The sequence below is a fragment of the Phaethon aethereus genome (assembly GCF_964289735.1).
Source record: "Phaethon aethereus genome assembly, chromosome: 4".
NCBI classification, from domain to species: Eukaryota; Metazoa; Chordata; class Aves; order Phaethontiformes; family Phaethontidae; genus Phaethon; species Phaethon aethereus.
In genome coordinates, this window is record NC_138578.1 from 78,425,568 (window position 1) to 78,440,583 (window position 15,016).

Here is a 15,016-nt window from a genome sequence, read left to right on the forward strand (position 1 = left end):
TGCTCTTGGTGCTCCTGGACCAGCCCCTTGAGCTGATGGGGCTCTAAGGGTCTCCTGAGGCAGTTAGCGAACCTTTGGGGTCCTTCAAGAGGAGATGAGACCAGTACAGATTTCTGAGAGACAAGCCAACATGGGGAGGACTAACGCAAGGTGTGAAGTCTCTGGGATATGTTTGAGGACATATAAAGCACCCAGAGGCAAGAGCTGCAGCAGGTGCTGAGTAGCAGGGGGCTAAAACCTTCTAAAACATGGGGGATAGCATCTGAAGGGGTCAGGGAAGGAGGAAAGGGATGGAGAAAGATGAGTTTATCTCTGTCCTCACTCCCTCTGCAGCAACCCTGCACAATACTTGCACGCTCAGAGGAAAAGTCCTGCTATGTTCAGCTCCTTTGCAAGAAACACTCAATGGGTGATGCCCTTCACATTCTCTCTTTTCTTTCACTGCTGACCCAAAATAAGCATAATCTGACTAATTAGAGCTAGTTAGCATCAGGATGAAACATCCAACATGGACCGCAGACTCTTGGGAAATAGATTTTGGTGTCTTGGGACATCAAAAAATGATTTCCCAGGCATCATGTGCACAACACAGCTGGCTCTGTGACTTTTCCTCTTTTTCCTCATCAGTTCTTGGTTCTAGCACAAAGATGATTTTTAATGCCAAATCATTGTGCTTCTTCCCTTTTTATTTCAGGCCGCAGGCTCACCACATTCTGGACTGGTTGCAACCCATCTGGTTTCACTAATACTTCTAATATAATATTTATAACTAGCTAAGGGTTGATCATATGACGGGTGTAATCAATAAGTCATGTGCCAATTGTGATTATTCTACACCTCAAGCCATTTTTCTGTATTTTGATGTCCATAGCCTGCTGGGGTATTCGTATGTTTTTTTGCTGTTGCACCTTTCCACCTTTGCAGCCTGGCATTAAAGAAGGCTGTCTTGAGTCTCAGTAATTGAGAAAAAAAGAAACATCACTTTGTTTCCACCCAAAAAAGGAAATGAGATGAGAGAATCAACCAAAGGCTCTGCTTGCCAGATACCACTTGCCACCATCTTTGGCTTTGCTGAAAGAACTTGTGCTTTGGAAGATTGTTCAATCTAAACAAAATCATCTTCTCAACAAGTTCCTCCTTCCCACCACCAGAAGGATCACCCAACAGAAACCAAAACCAGGTCTGACAGTTTTAGCTCACCCGTAGCCGGCTGTGGCAGCCCAACTTCATATGCAATGGGCACAGGACATTTCCTGGCAGACCATCAGATGCCAGGGAGTAAAGATCCCCTATAATAAGGGGGCAGTTCCTGTTACATGCAGATACCTTCTTCTTGTTCTTTCTGCCCTTCTCACCCTACATGGCTAGGGTGGGCTAGTGGGATTAATCTCTTGGTAGATGCTCAAGTACAGCAAGAGGTGTTCTTGACCCCTCCCAAAAAGTATTTCATAAAATATCTTCAAGAAACTTTGGTTGAGACCATCTTTGAGAAAAAAAAAACACACCACTTTTAGCTTAGTTTTGAAAAGAGTGCATATCCTTGGTGTAAAAACCACTGGAGTGGCACCAGGCTAGGATTTGGCCCTGTGTGGCTGCATGGAGGCAGAAGGAGAGTGAATTCTCCCTTTCCATGGGTGCTTATAGCTGGCCACAGCCTGTAAAAGCAAATGATTTAATGATTCATTCTGGCAAGCAGGGAAGGATGACTTCAGGTTTGAGCTTCCCACATCACTTCCACCAGCTCCCCCCAGAGAGCCAACACGTCGGTGGCCAAGACGATTGCACACTGCAGAGCCAAGCGGTGCTGCCTTCTCCGCCTCTGGAGCAGGAGCACAAATGAGGGTCCCTCTGTGACACATGGGAGTTCAGCAGCAAAACAGAGGCTGTGCATCAGCCCCAGGAGGACAAATTGAACATCTCCTTTTTATGCAGAGGCTTTCAGCAGCGACAACTGCTACCTTGTGAGTCAGTTTATTCAGAACAGCTCTGCACTAACAGGATTAACAAGCTCCTCACTGCTTCGATTGCTTCATAGTGGGAAGATCCAAAATCAACTGATGGAATAAAGGATAATTCCTCCTGCAGAGGGAGCAAGATTGTTTGTGGAACCAAAAAATCAAATGATGACTTGGAGTGCTGCAAGTAAGCCAGGCATGGAGACAAATACCCAGACAGTGTTGGGCACTGGGCTGGATGATGCAGGCTCACATGGTTGGGACCCCATGCCCTACACTTGGGTGCAGCTCCGTGGCATGGTCAGTGTTTGACGGTAGGAGAGGTGATGGGGAAAGGAGTTAGGCACTTTTCAATTGTAAACCTCAAGGCTGGAGGCTCAGCCCCAGCCCCGAGCAAATGCTACTTAAAGGAAATTAAAGTCCTGAAATGCCCCAGCACAGCTTCTATTGAGCAGTCACAAATAACTCATCCATAGCCACCATCATATGAGGACGTGCAAAACATTTCTCTTCTTTGCAGAACTGAGTTTCCCCTTCCCCACAGAGGCTGCATGGCCTTGTACCTTGGACAAACACCTCTCTTCAAGGAGAAAGACACTCTCAAATTCCTTCAGTACCAACCTTGCCCAATGAATTTTCTGCTTCATCCAGCTCTTATGGGATTTGGCACTGAAGAGGGTGAATTGGCTGAGCATCAGCACCAGCAGGCACCTACAGTCTGTGGCAGAAGAGCAAGGCAAATTGTGGACACCCATCAAGTCTCCACCATCAAGCATGGGAGTCACTCAGCTGGCCTTGTTTCCCGCTCAGGCTGTATCTCAACCATTTGCCACATAACACAAATAAGCCTAGGGCCCTGCCTGCTCAAGGCATCCTGATGTGTGGTCCACTGATCATCTCAACTTGCTACACATGGTCAGAGATGGGCAGGACACCAAAATGCTACACTCTGGTGGGAATGAGCTGTCTTGCCGGCACCAGGCACCAAAAGCAGTTGGTCACAAAAAGGGTTGTCACCTCAGGCAACACAGTAGATTCACATTCACGTAACCTGGTATTTGGAGTCCACTTTTTACAAAAGAGGAACACTCATGAGTGCAAAAGTTTTGCACTAAAGGCAGTCACACACTTAATGAGGGTGCATAATTTCAACTCTGAGAAGCTATAAGACCTTGTCAGAAATTGTTATTAGAGGTTTCATACGTGTCCTGTTTTCCTTTGGTCTCTCCCATGGCAGGGAGTGAAGCCATGCGACAGGCGTGAGTCAAAGCTATCTAGCCAGGACCCTACTAAGGGTTTCCAGTCTTCACACAGAGCTTGACACTTCAAAATGACATTATTCAGGCTCTTCTCCATCTGGAAGAGTGGATGGACTACAGCTGGTCTGAAAATGGAGTTTTCTTCTTCTCTCACAAAAATTCTAACTTTTACTTAAAAAAAAATAGAAACAGCTGAAAATAAACTTTCTGCTTTTAGCTGAAAAGCTTCAGTAAACATCTGAAATTTCATGCTGAAAACAGACACTTCTCAAAACAAGTTGGTTAATCCATAATGGCATTTTCTGTCAGAAAACCTTTGAGAGGTAAACATTTTGGAACAGCCCTGTAAATGCTTTTTTGCCTAGCTCAGTTCACTGCACATTAACCACTTCAAATATCAGTTTGAACACTGTCATCTGGACCTTTTGAAAAGAGAAATCTTTCTTCCTCCCCTTCCAGGTAAGCTCAGCAATAGATCCTCGTAATGGCTCTATGGCTTTCCTCCCATCCCATTTCCACCTTGACTGTGACCAGGCTTAATAGTTATCAAGATATGTACCTGCAGATTTAAAAGCGAATTAATCTCTCAGGAATTTATCAGGGGCTTTGAATGTTATCAGGAGCACTCAGTAGCAGGAAAATGGTTGCAAGTTAGGGTCTCAATGTCTTGTTTGACTGTGCATAATGTTTGAGTCTACTAAAAGATGGGTGGAAAGCAGAAGAGCAAAAATATCCACGTGAAAATGGGACTGAGGACCACACCGCATATTTCAACAGGCTCCTGTTTCAGGCTGGCTAGGGTTAGCTTTCCAAACAACTCACCCCAGTATCACAAAGAGAAATGTTATCAGCTATTTCTGTTGTGTTAATATCCAATTTATTTTTCAGCAGCACAATTTCCTGCCTGCTCTTTGAACAGCTATCAAAGGACAAGACACCAGACCATGGCAGACATTCTTCTAGTGGTGACATCTGCTAAACTAGTCAGCTTGTTCCTATACAGCCCACTCAATGCATCCTAAAATATTTTATAAGCCACCAGTGGAACAGAGGATGTTAATGTGGGTCCCTGACCTTTATTTGAGCCACCTTGATGTTCAGTACAGATGGGGAATCACACTTCAGCAGCCAGAATTTCTGTGTCTATTCAGCTTAGGGTTTCTGTGTTATCTCCAAACCCAATAAACTTCGCTTTAACGCCATCTGGCACTTCATATCCTTCACTGTTTTTCATCTGAGAGCACTGGCAAATCTGCATATGTGGCTTAATCCACAAGCCTCTGAAAACCAGTGGAAAGATGGTGTTGTATCATGCCTAAAAGTGCAAGACTTTATTTAGAAACATGCTTTCTACAGCTTTGCTGGAAGATGCTCCTCCTTTGACTAATCACTCAACCAGCATTCCAAGAAAACCTCTGGACACCTAGGAAAAGGTTGGTCTAATTACATTTAGAGAAGCTAAGAAATATCACTAATAAGATATTACCCAAACTCTTATGTGTTAGCTGCATTGCTAATTTTGCTTGGGCAACACCACTGATACCATGAATATCAATGTGTTTCACAAACATAGCCAAGTTCTGCTAGGGACTACTCACAGATAATTTTCAGAGTTATTCATAGGACTTGCAGTCTCTGCGTCACTGTCTCTCCTGTGCTCTCTGGCTATATCCCAAAATGTTTTCCATACCAGTGCTGACTTCTGCCTGAATTTTGTGTTCTGCAGCCAGAAAAAAAAAAAAAACCAAAACCAAAATGTGCCCAAGCACCTGAGAGTTTTCTTGTAGGTTTGATTGGAGTTTTGCCCCAACCTGTTACTATTCAAGGAGTCCTTCTCCTTGCTCTCAGCTCCTCACCATCCTTCTGGGTTGTGGTTCCATCTCCTGAGCATGATCTCTGCTATGCTTGAGCCCTGGTCCCTGAGCCACATCTGCCTGATCTCACTCCCATTCTGTCTAGTCCTTGTCCTGGATCCTCTCCTGTGTCACTGTTCTTCCCAATCTTCAACTTAATCCCAGGCTAAACTTTCATTTTCTTCTTGAAAGAGTTCTTCGATACATTTTGGCCAAATTTCTGGCTTCATCTCACTTATCTGGACCACTGTATTCTTCTAATTCATGTCCATTGACCACAGTTGTTGTCCTCATTCACTTCTTCTGAGCCCTGCCTGACCTTGATCACCTTGCTGAGATGTCTTAACTACCAGGGACATGGTTAAAGGATGTGGCTGACTAGCAATGTCATTGACTGTTCAATGACAAGCATGCTTGGTTATGTTTTCTCTCAGAGACAGTCTGAGCGCACTTGTGATTTGACAGTATGGACAACAGCTCTGTCCTCTGATGTGGTGTGCACCTCTGGGTGCAGACTGAAAGACGGCCCTGGTTTGGCAGTCTCAAACCTCCTGAGGAAAGCTTCCACAGTGGGGAAGAAAGGCCTGGCTGGTGCACTGACACAGTTCTGCTACGAGTGTCTTCACCAGGCTGATGGGACAGGAGTGAATTCAACAACAACAAACCAATCCATCTTCAGGCAGCTGAGAAACCATCACTCCTTTGACTAGTCGAGAGAGAAAGTGACAAGCCACAGTCATGGCAATTGAGAATCAACCTCTTCGGACTGTCCCCATGTCATCCAGGTGGATGGATGTGTTCATTTCTCAGCACTGAATGACTCGCATCCAAGATAGCAGAATACCTAAACCCAATGCTGAAGGCATTGTAACTTCATATTTGACAATGGATCAACAAATTTTGGCCAAAGCCCAGTTCTTCAGCAGCCCCAACATTCTGGGCTTCATAGAGAGACTTTGAACTCTGTACCACAAGTTGACTATGTCATACTTCAGCCCATCACTAATTTATCTTTCCCTATTTCTTTTTGCTGCAGTGTTCACCAAGACCCTGATCAGCGTAGATGTAAGAAGTTCACAGACCAAACTCTCAGAAAATTGATAATGTCCACAGAGTATTCATTTATGTGCTGAGAAACATGTTAGGAGGCCAAGGTGGAGAAACTGTATTGCAGAACTGGCTTGAATCTTGGCATGGGTCATACTTTATACCCTGTTAAACCTAGGAAGACATTTACTGACTAGTACTAAACCAAGTCCTGCAGTAAACTGATGTATAGGCTACCAGTCACATCTTTCATATGTTAAGCAATGGAGTTTCTTCTCTACTTGTAGGATGCAGACAGGTAGTAACACGAAACTGAAGAGTTGTACTGAAAGGAAGTTGAAAGGGAAAGTTAGGAGTCAAATGATTTCAGGACTCACAGAGTTTATTTAAACAGTACATTTTCAATGCTAAATGTTAATAGAATGAACAATAGAATAAAGTCTATTAGAAGTAAAAGATGGGAATGAAGTTCAAAAAGTGAACATAGAAAAAACATGCACATAGGTGAGGCAATGTTAAAAATTAATATAAATCTATTAAAAAACATTCTGAAGAGTGATTTCTTAGAGCTCTGAAAGCTAATAATAAAAACTGCTCCAAACACTTCCAAAGCGAGTAGTTCGCCAGACAGCTGTTCAGACTAACAGATGATCAATATGTGATAGATGAGCACTCAAGACACATTATCTCCCGATAGCAAAGTCAAATAAATACTGAGGATGAGTCCCACACTATACAGCCTTTCCTTACTGGGAGCATGTCTGAAGAAATATCTCAAATTGAAGCGTCAGTAGAAAAGATTTTCAAACAAACCAATAAAGTGAATAAGACAAATCTGCAAGACCAGATGGTATTCACCCAAGAGCTCTATGGAAATCCAAAGAGGAAATTGCTGAACGGTTATCCACAGTGCAGAGCCAACCTGCTGTTTAAATCAGCCTATGTCAAAAGAATAGAAGCAGTAAACGTGATGCAAAATGAAATAGCAGTTTCCAGAGACAGCTTGTTGAAGAACTAAATACAGACAGGTGTAATTCTGTATAAGGGAAACTGATAAATATTCTAAAAAAGAATATTAGACACATCAGGGAGCAAAGTGTAATGGGGAAGAGTCAAGTATTGCATCTATAGATATACGCAGTGTCTCACAAATCAAGTTCTTTGAGGGTGTCACTGAGTTTTGGGGGATGGTGATCTGAGTAATATGGTTCACTTGGATTTCTAGTTGTGGAAACCTGTGGAAAAATTAAGCTGTTCTTGAACAAGGGAGAAAGTCCTCTTGTGGCTCAACAGCTGGTTGAAGCCAGGAGACCAAACAAGGAATAAATGACCAGGTTTCATAACAAAGGGAGCCAACCTGTGGGACTGGATGAGGTTCTAAGCTGCTAGGATCTCTGGTGCTCAACACACACACATATTCTAGAAAAGGCATAAGAAGTGAAAAGAAGGGTGATGACTTTTTCTGACAATACTAAACCATTATTCCAAACTAAAGCTGTCAGAGCTGTGAGCAAAGAAACTCTGAAAGACTTACAATGCTAAGTGACTGTGCAATAAAATGGAAGACAATATTCAGAATAATATAAGTAATGAGGAAAAAGCAATTCTAAGGATACATGCACAATAAGGAGCACTGAGTGAGCTACTACTGTTGGGAACAAGATCCTGGAGCTACTGTGGATGGTTTTCTAAAAATGAGAACTTAGTACTCTATGGGGATTAAAACGGCAAAGAGAAAATTAAAAACTAGTAGAAAAAGACTTCGGAGCAATATAAAGAATTTTTGCACATAGCTCCAGTGCACAAATCTCATATAGGACAGAGCAGAACTACAAAAGGCAAGAAAGGGCAACAAGACACCAGAGGCGGGGAACAATTTCCAGACACGAAGAGCCAAAATAGGCTAAAACCCTTCATCTTGAGAGAAAAGAAGACAGAGGAGATCTGAGACATGTCTATGGAGCCATGAGTTGCATGGAGAAGATGAACAGGAAATAACTGTGTAGCATTTCTCAGAATCAAGGGCCAGGCACTAACTAATGAAATGAACAGGCAGCGAGTTTAGAACAGAAGGAAGGACATTTCTCTCACAAAGAGTCATGAACAGAAAAAATCAGAAATTAGTACAAATGGGCTTAAAATAGTAATGGTGGCTAGCTCCAGCTGGGCTCCTAAACACCATAGTCCAAACTTAACCTTTAGTTCAGGAGTTCCCTTAGCTGTTGACTGCCAGAAGCTGGGATGATGTACCATGGGTAGGACCACTCTGCACTCAACCTGCCTCTTAATTTTTTTAATTTCTTACAGTCTATATAACTCTGAAACGGTATGACTCTGGACTCCCACGTCCTTATTCACTAACGTGCCTCTAAAGTAATGTATCCCAGTGTAAAGTTCAAACTTAATGAGAAACAAGCTACTACGAGAAGTTTTGCAGAAAAATAACAAGTTACACTATTGATATACTCTAATAATAAATTCAGCCCTTCTGATGAATGGTTAATAGAAGAAAATAATGAAATTTAGCAGGTGATAAGACCTCCTTCACACAGATGAGCCTCTCTGGGAATCCTCTACCTTCCCAAAACCTCGATTTCTGCACCATCGTGATGACTGGCCACTGGAGATGTGAGTACTTAGCTCACGTAAATGAAGGTCTCAGTGGTAGTGCTCTTCCTTTGTCACATTAAAACCTCTTTTACACCTGGAGTATCTGACTAAAGAGTTTATTATAAATGTGCCTCTAACTGCGCTCTCTTTACTGTAACCACTAAGAGTCATTGGGAATTCTTGGGACCTTGCAAAACACTTTCAACAGCCACCATTAAAAAAATCTGGCAAACAAGTGCTTGCTTTGCCCTCACCCACAAAAGTAAACTTCCATCCAAAATACATAGGTTTGAACTAGAAAAGAGACTGTCCTGTACCTATGTTCTATTTAAGGTCCACTGTCCTTTTTCTGGACCAAAAGAATATTAAGTAAAAGACCTTAGCATCTTCACACCTCATCCTTTTTTTTTTTTTTCTTTTCTGCCACAATTTCTCCACAGATATCTTTAATACTCTGGTTTTGCCACGGCATTTGTCACTAAGCACACACTGTCACTGAAGACAGCTTTATCCAAGGTCATCTCAGCCTCTTGTCCCATTTGCATTTCAGAGTTGGCCAAGAGCTTCCGAGTGAACCAAGTGGTGCAGGAACGGGGCAGGGTTTGAGGCTGACCAGGAATATCAGCTGACAGGGAGACCAGCTGTAAAGGGACAAGCTTGCTTTCACTGACAAGAGAGAAGCAGCAATGCTGAGAGAACGGACCTGAAACTCCAAAAAGAAAACCAGTAAAGCCCAAAGGATGATCAATGCACATGGGGAAACTAAGGCAGAGGGAAGCCTGAGGCTGCTTGCATAAGCCTGTGTACCTCTTGTCTAGATGTAAAGAGTAACTGTTTGAAAAGCCTAGAAAATACTATCGCTCTCAGCACCTTGACTGAGGAGGAAGAGTGAGCTAATGCTGGTACCGGGCATCTTGTTGGTGCTGTAGGGCACAGGGACCACAGTGAGGAGGTGGGTTGGGGCAAGGAAGGACGTGGTACTGCTGCTTGCCAGGATCCACAGGAGACCAGGAGCACTACAGGGAACCCGCAAGAGAAGTTTTGGCAGAGCTGGGACTGCACCTTGTGTCCATCTCCACACACAACCCCTCTCCTGACCGCATGAACAGCCTCCCAGCCTCAGACAGGTCCTAAACAAACAAATGGAAGGATTTTTACTGGTTTCCATGATGGATGAGGTCAGATCAGGCTGATGTCAGACAAGCTGCCAGCGCAACTGTGCATAAATCAGTGGATTTGCTCACAAATGGAGAAAGTTGAGGTTTTTGCAGGCCCTTACCCAGTTGTTCAACCTCCCATACATCTCACATCCCCGCAATGCAGAAGCCCGTACATGCTCTTGCTGAAGTCAATGGAAGAGTTGGCCTTGGCCTTGATGGCTCCAGGGCCGCTGCATAAGCTGCTACGGTGTGGCTAAGCCTCCCGGCAGGTTAGTGGAGACACATCTTTCGCCTTGCCTTAGCGGGAGGGAAGCACTGAGGCGTTGCTCTCGGTACTGTAGTACTTCCACTGGGGCTAGGCTGAGAACTTCAGGCTTTTCTAAATGTTAAATAATGGTTTTTATAAAATTGAGCTACTCAATCTGTAGTGGAGTGCATCCAAACCAATTTGCAAGACCACCAAGCACCCAGTGGCTTCCACCAAGATGTACACTGATGTTTCAGAAAGTCAGATACCTGATTGGGATTCAAAGGCATCAGGGCCAGAGAGATCCTGTACAAGTATTTAGTCCAGCTTTCCACAGAAAATAAATTCATACAATAACTCCTGCATCAAGTCCACATCTTAAACCATAACCTGTATTTTTAAATTAAAAGATGTCCAGCTTTTATTTATACAATTCAAGCAATGTAGATTCCATTATTTCTTTAGGTAATATGTGACAGAGATCGTTATGTTCAGCATAATTACATAGTTCTTATCACAAGCCTCATTTGCTCTGCCTCTGGAAATCATTGAACTTCTTTCCGATAGACTAGAAAGCCACCTGGCAGCAATGTCCTCCTCATGGAGATGTGGATGGGCCATGAGCATCTCACCCTTTGCTCTTTGCTGACATACACTGACAAGACGTATTTTTCAGACCTTGGATCACTGTTACAGCCCCTCTTTAAGCCCGGAGAGGGAGAGGGAGAGGGAGAGGGAGAGGGAGAGGGAGAGGGAGAGGGAGAGGGAGAGGGAGAGGGAGAGGGAGGGAGAGGGGAGGGGAGGGGAGGGAGAGGAGAGGGAGAGGGAGAGGGAGAGGGAGAGGGAGAGGGAGAGGGAGAGGGAGAGGGAGAGGGAGAGGGAGAGGGAGAGGGAGAGGGAGAGGGAGAGGGAGAGGGAGGGGAGGGGAGGGGAGGGGAGGGGAGGGGAGGGGAGGGGAGGGGAGGGGAGAGGAGAGGAGAGGAGAGGAGAGGAGAGGAGAGGAGAGGAGAGGAGAGGAGAGGAGAGGAGAGGAGAGGAGAGGAGAGGAGAGGAGAGGAGAGGAGAGGAGAGGAGAGGAGAGGAGAGGAGAGGAGAGGAGAGGAGAGGAGAGGAGAGGAGAGGAGAGGAGAGGAGAGGAGAGGAGAGGAGAGGAGAGGAGAGGAGAGGAGAGGAGAGGAGAGGAGAGGAGAGGAGAGGAGAGGAGAGGAGAGGAGAGGAGAGGAGAGGAGAGGAGAGGAGAGGAGAGGAGAGGAGAGGAGAGGAGAGGAGAGGAGAGGAGAGGAGAGGAGAGGAGAGGAGAGGAGAGGAGAGGAGAGGAGAGGAGAGGAGAGGAGAGGAGAGGAGAGGAGAGGAGAGGAGAGGAGAGGAGAGGAGAGGAGAGGAGAGGAGAGGAGAGGAGAGGAGAGGAGAGGAGAGGAGAGGAGAGGAGAGGAGAGGAGAGGAGAGGAGAGGAGAGGAGAGGAGAGGAGAGGAGAGGAGAGGAGAGGAGAGGAGAGGAGAGGAGAGGAGAGGAGGCTTAAATGTCATCATTCAGTCTAAGAAAATAAAATTAAGCTGCAGTTATAAGTTTTCCCTCTGAGTGCATATTGACTGTGTCAAGTAGAAAAAGAAGCATTTAAAAAGAAATACAATTTTAAGTCAATGACAGATATGACTCCAATATGCATTGGGTGTGAATAATTCTCATTTCTTACCTCATTTCACTATCCTTCCTCCGTTTCATATTATCCAAGAGGACTATCCTATAATCCTGCCCATGCACATTTGCCAAGTCTCCAAATAGCTTTAAAAAACCCCACTGATGAGAGACCACCAACTTTACGGTTCTTGCAACTCCCACTGTACATTTTATGGGTATTTAGCAATGCTACAGGGTTTTCCTAACGCTGGAGAAATTTCTCTTCTCTTCACTAATAATAGACATGTGTTTCAGCTTTTTCTTTCCTCACTTTTTCTCTCCTTTCCTGCCTATATTCTCAAATTGCTGGTTTTTAAGATGTATTTTTCATAGAACTATAAAAACAGTGCATTTTTTCCTTTTTTCTTTTTCTTTTTTTTTTTCCCCCAGATTAGGGACTGGACAAACTTTTAGCCTGCCAAACTTTTTTTTATTTCTTTTTTTGTTGTTGTTTAAATACTTCACAATAAAAGAATGTGCTCCTGATGGAATTTTTACTGCGAAAAAGAAACGTTCTCCCCTTCTCCTTTCTTACATCTTACACACTTCAAAACACATACTGAAATTCTGTAACCTCCCAAGAAAAACGGCTGTCAAGTGCTGTCAAACTATTAATGATAATGTCAGAATACATGACACATATTTAAACGTTAAAAGAAAAGGGGTTAAAGCTGCATCTCAATCTCGCTTTGATGACTTAGCTTTACATTGATATACTCAGCATGCCACTTGCGATCAGACTTCTGTTTTTGCTCTTCAACAGCATTTTAAAATAATTCCTCTTGCCTAAGGAGGATGGTGGGAAATGTACAGGAGAGTAGACGTTCCTATTTAACAAGTGCAGAGCTCTGTTTTTTCACAGGATTTGGAAGCGTGTTCTGGTTTTCAGAAAGTACCAGCTGGATTAGCTTTCAGAAATGCTCAGGATGCTTTCCTGGGGAAGATGTCCTGTCCTTCGGGCTCTGCTTTGGAGACATCTCCCTGGCACCCACCTGCAGCAAGTCTTTCCACCATCACCTATCCTGGGTGCTGAAGACAAGCCTTTTCAAACACCCCAAACTGCACCTACCACTAAATCTTGCCACTTAGTAGATTGTTTCCATTTCCTTTTTCTCTCTATTAATCCATTATTTAAAAAAAAATATGTTATCTGAAGACACATTCTAGGGTTTTGCAGTAATTTTTTTCAACCACATCAATTTTTAGCAGAGTGGAGAGCTGCCCAACAAGGTGTTTCACCCACTGGCAGAAAGCAGAGACCGGTTTAGGGCATGGTGCTGCAGTGTCAGGGAGAGCTTGACCCCATGCTGGATGGAGTTAATCCATGACTTTGAGTAACGCAGTGCTGGAGGATGCTGGGATGAGAGGTTAACACTTCTTCAGTGATACTTTCTGCTCAGATTTTCACCCAGGATGCTTATGTCCTTCACAGGGGACTGGCCAAGCGCTTATTCACTTACTTATTCAGCCTTGAAGGCAGAGGTAGCAGAGATGCATGGCAAGCTTCTTGGTTGGCACTTATACTGAAGTTCTTTTCTTGGTGGGTCTCAAAGCAGAGGAGCTGCCCCTTTCCCACCCCACCAGCACGCGGCCACGGCTACACCACCATGTCACAAAATGCCAGGCATATCAAACAGGACTGGGCTGGGTTAGCCTTGCTCACCCCGAGCAAAGAGGGCCCCAGAGCTGGCAAAGGGAGGCAATGGGAGTACGGAGAGAAGGAGGCATGGCCGTGGGATCGAACAGTGGCACCAGACCATCAGCTTGGCTCTGCCATAGATGAAACCTCCTTCTGTGTGTGCCTATGCCCTGCAAGTGCCTGCCTGACCCGAATCTGTGAATACCTGTCCCGTAGAACACTGCAGGACTGCTAAAATGGTGCAACTCCAAGCGCAGACAATGCTGACATTAAGTGGTCTGCAGAACAGAAAGGTCAGAAGTTTCGCTACAACTCATAACCGTGGTCCTGTTACTCTGCACTTGTCCCCTCCATCCGTTTTTCACCTCATGCCGTCATTTCGGCATGTAGCCGAATGAGCTGCTGCATCCATATGGCACAGAGCAGCCAGCACCACCACCTGGAGATTTTCTTGCATTCAGTCCCAAAAGCCGTGTTGCTCTGGTGGCACGGCACGAGGCCGCGCTACTCCTAGCCCAAACGCTGATGCCAGCACAGCCCCGCTGCTTTGATTTCCAGAAGCGAGGTGGTCTCTGTGAGCTCGGGCATTGCTGCCCATCTGCGTTGCATGGGGAAAGCGTGCCAGTGGCTCTGGGGCTACCATGGCTTGGGCTGAAGGTTGTGGCAGGGTTTACTCTGCAGGAAACTCATCCTTGCTTAATTTAATGAGTAACTTTTAGCTAAGGAACTTAAACTGGTAGAAGAGGTTGTATCGATCCTTTCGTTGCACTTTAAATCTCTCTCCATTTTAGACTCAAGCAATCTTTAGTATCAACCACCGTTAAGCTAAACAGGAGCAACCCAATCGGATGACAAGAAGAGAGCCCACACGCAGTTTGCGCTGCTTTAACTAGCGAAGCGAAAGCAAGGTAATGCTCACGCTGCAGGTTTGTACGTACGTGGCCTCTGCGCTCCGCGGTTGGCCGCTCTCGCTGCTGTGTTCTCTGCGAGCAGGGCACAGACGGGGATGGGCTATATGCACCACACTGTGTGTCACCCTGAGGGACAAGGACCATCATGACCCAGCCCTGACTCGGGCCTCCCCAGCTCTCCTGTGATACCCATAACCACAAGGATACTAAAATGAGAGAAGGGGAAGGTCTGACAGGCAGTTATGTGACTAGGGACACTCAGGTTTAGGTTTCTTCTTGGAAGCACTCCGTAATGCAGCTACCGCCAAGGGAGCAGCTATATAACCAGCACCCAGAAAATACATGCGCCTTAAGGGCAAGACGTGAAAAACAAATGGTGTAAATGGCTGCAAATTCCTTTGTTTTTAATGGGCTTCATCTATTTAAGCCACCCCCCCGAATGGATCTGGTTCACGGAGTGAAGCTGGAACAGCAGGGGGATTTTAGGTAGGCAGATTAATGGCTGAGACTGAAAATTGGCCAAGATCTTGGGTTTAATCCTCCTTCTCTTGTGAGAAGAACCACCAGATTTTAACATAGGCTTCCACTGAAAGATAGACCCTGCCGGAGGGGCTGGTGCTACTACCACTCACTGGGACATTTGGGAGAAACCAGGTC